The 3702-nt window shown below is 41.2% G+C and overlaps 1 pseudogene; it reads right to left on the bottom strand.

Moving 5' to 3' along the window:
* Nucleotides 1-1454: 1454 nt before the first annotated feature.
* On the bottom strand, nt 1455-2057 carry LOC110586560 (annotated as a pseudogene).
* Between the last annotated feature and the right edge of the window lie 1645 nt (nt 2058-3702).

Consider the following 3702-nt stretch of genomic DNA (forward strand, 5'->3'; position numbering starts at 1 on the left):
TGATGGTTTCCTTTGCTGTGCAAAAGCTTTTTATTTTTGTATAGTCCCAATAGCTTGATTTTTTTGGTTGTTGTTTTGTTTTCTTTGCTAGAGGAGACATACCTAGTAAAAATGTTTCTATGGCCAAATATCTGCATTTTTAAAAAGAAATTAGAATAATTTGTTAGGAAAATCAGGATGTCAATGTTCTTGTGATATAAGCTGATGTAAGTTTTTATCTTCAGTCCTGTATTACCTACTGTTTATTTTATTTTTATTTTAGAGAGGGCAAGAGAAATGGGAGAGGAAGTGGGAGAAGGAGAGAAAGAATTTTAAGCAGGCTCCATGCTGAGTGCAGAGCCCTGTGCAGGGCTCCATCTCACAACCCGGAGATCATGACCTAAGCTGAAACCAAGAGTCAGATGCTTACCTGACTGAGTCACCCAGGCACCTGTACCTACTGTTTATTAGAACCTTCACTGGGATGTCACATGGGTTTATTCAAATTTAAAATGTTTAAATCTAGACTCATTATTTTTCTTCCCAGATCAGTTTCTTTATCTTGCATCTTGATTTTAATTATATCAATATCTACTTAGGTTCTCAAGCCCAAAACCTAGGGTCCTTTTACATTCCTCCTTTTCCCTATTCCACTGCAGTCTACTGGTAAAGAAATTGCCAATTATACCATAAAATTGGGTCTCAAAATCTGTCCCCATAACCATATTTTTAGTTACAAATCCAAATAACTGTTTGTCCATGTAATAGCTTTTACCTTAGTACCACTACCACAGCTATTCCTTATCCAAAACCATCTATCACACTGAAACCAGTTGTTTTCTTAAAATTATAACTAAAACATAAGTGGTCATGCTACTTCTGTGCTAAAATAACCACCATGGCTTTTCTGGCCAATATACTAGAATCCAAACTCCTTATCAAGATACAGTGTCCTTTATACATTTGCCTTGACTTAACATTTCTGGTCTTATTTCCTGCCTCCATATCTTGTATCTGTCTCACACTCATTAAACTCTTCTAGAAATTATCCAGGGCTTCTCTATTTCTGTGCTTTTGTTCTGGCTTTTATCTTACTGGGCATTCCCAATATTTCTTGCCTTAAAAACTCTCATTCATTCTTCGGACTGAGCTTATGGTATCTCTTTATTGAGTCTGTCTTCCTTCCTTCCTTCCTTCCTTCCTTCCTTCCTTCTTTTCTGTGGTTCTGAAAACTGTTTTTCTTTATTGTTATTTTACAGTGTACCATGAACATCTCTTCCAGGCACATGGGTGAAAATCCCCTACCGAAAGATAGATAACACTGTAGTTCAATCCAAAGGCTGCTGGCAACAAGAGTGACACCTAAAGCAAAGTATCAGCTTAAGATTAAAGCACATAGCCTGGCAAATGCCTTCCAGGGAAAGCAGAGTCAGAAATATTCTCTTTAGAGAAATTAGGATTGAAGGCTCAAATCATTAAAGATACGGGATATCATGTAAGCCCCTTTGGCCCCTACCTCCACCCCTCATTCCTCTGACATCTTGTTGCCTCCTTGGGGCAAATGTATCTTGTACATCTCTTTGCATCCAATGAAAACCACCCGTTTTCTGTTTTTCCTTAGCTCTTCCTGAGCCTTTGACATATCTCCACATTCTGTCATCATCTTACTGCCCAAGTTCCTTTCCTGTAAGTCCTCCTGATAGTCCTTGGGGGAATCCTCTGTCCCCCTGTCTTTCTTTTTCTTTTCCTGAGTCTATAATCTTCAGGTGGGCACTTTTTGGCATCCTGCAGCTCACTCTCAGCCTTTGTCAGGGAGTCTGGCTTGCCCTCCCTGTGTGGTTCCCCCCCCCCCCTCATTTTCAGACTTGCCCTGCTTTCTTGCTTTCCCTCATCTTCTGGCTGTTCCTCATCTTCTGGCTGTCCCTCATTCTGGACCTTTTCCTTTAGCCCTGGCTTCCCCTCTACTTCCAGCTTTTCTTTCTCATCTGATTTTCCTTCATCTTTAGGCTCTACTTCCATCTTCTGGCTTTCCCTCAATTTCCAGCTTTACCTTAATTTTCACTGTAAAGTTTTTCCATGTTGAGATTTCCCCTTCATTTCTTGTCCTGTAGGGATTCTGGACAGGTTCTTCCTCCTTTTCTAGCCTTGCAGAATGCTAGGGACAGACACACAGATGTGTGGGGACCAGGGTAGGCCTGTCCCTCCTCGGGCTCACCAAAGCCCATTCGCCACTCGCCTGTGGCCCAGGCAACTCATGAAGCTGGTTCTGCGTGAGCAGTGGGGGTGGACCATGCAAGGATGGGACTGCAGGGTGGGCGAGTGGGCTGTTGAGTCTTTCTTTAGTTTTCTTTCTACATGTGTTTCTTCTAGTAGACTAATATCTTTTGAAAGCTAAGACTCAAGATTTACTCCCTGATAACTGCAGCACAGTGCATCATATATAGAAACGTTTGCAAAATAAACAATTGAATTAATAATCTGTTTCTGAGTACACTAGAAATTCAAAGGACAGTCAAAAACATAGCTTACTTTAATAAGGTCTGGGCATATTTGTACACTCAGTAATACTGTTTAGATATAGAAAGCTTAGGACGAGTTTGCCATTTTCTCTCATTCGGCCTCCTAAACTGCATCCATTGTAGTTTTACCATCTACAAAGTAGGAGAGTTAAACAAACGCTACTTACTATAAAAAATAAAAAGAAATTACAACTAGGATATTGAAAGTAAAGAACATATCACCCCCAACCTAACAATGTAAAAAATCCAGACAACTTACAAAATCATTATTTTGGGGGAATCTGTTAGAAAGCTGGGGATGTAAGGTAAAGCAAGTTCACTCAATTCCTTAGTTGTCTCTCAAAGGAGAAAGAGTACAAAACAACTCTTCTATTTTGACAGAATGAAGGTGATAGAGGTGACTACCATACAAGCAGGTAAAAGGAAATCCAGTAAAAAAACTTCCAAATGATAGCATGAGGAGCTATGCTGCCCATTTCCCAGTGAAACTGGTGAAACTGTATTTAAAACAAAAGCATTTAAAATCTCTGGAAATGGTCCCAAGGGCAAATTGCAAGTGAAGAAACATCTATTCAAGAACATCTATGAAAAATCAGTAATAAAAGCGAGAGCCTGTAATATTTGAACCAATACCCCTCTCTTGCTGCTCGCTGCCAGCCCAGTGAGACACTCTGTTCCACACTACTGTCTTCAAAAACATTAGACACTCTTCTCTTAGCTCCCAGAGGAAGACTTTCTTCCCAGGAGGAGTAGAGCATCAGTGTTTCTTATTTCATCCCTCAGCTACCTGTTACTGAGGCTAAGTCCTGGATGAGTGCAGTTGAGAGGTGAAGGGGTCCCTTCTTCCACTCAGCCCCCACTCATGGAACAGAGACTGCATTGGGTGCAGCATGCTAAAATACTGGGGCCCTGGTCACTTTTGTCCTGACTTTGGAGCTGGTGGTTTCACACTAAGGCAAGCTAAGAGGACCCTGTGCTCCTGCCCACACATACCAAATGCTGGATTCCTAGAGCAGGGTGTCCGTCAGAAGACTGCCATTGTCCCCACCCCTAACTCCAGAACTTTGGCTCAGAGATTTAGTCTAGGGGGAGAAACAAGCCAAAAAAACCAGATTCCTGCTAATTTCTTCCCAAGGAACTGATTACATTTGCAACAGAGTGAAGAAATTCCAGCCTGAAGGCACTCTGAACAATGGAGGTTGTA

The sequence above is a fragment of the Neomonachus schauinslandi genome, chromosome 5, assembly GCF_002201575.2.
Source record: "Neomonachus schauinslandi chromosome 5, ASM220157v2, whole genome shotgun sequence".
NCBI classification, from domain to species: Eukaryota; Metazoa; Chordata; class Mammalia; order Carnivora; family Phocidae; genus Neomonachus; species Neomonachus schauinslandi.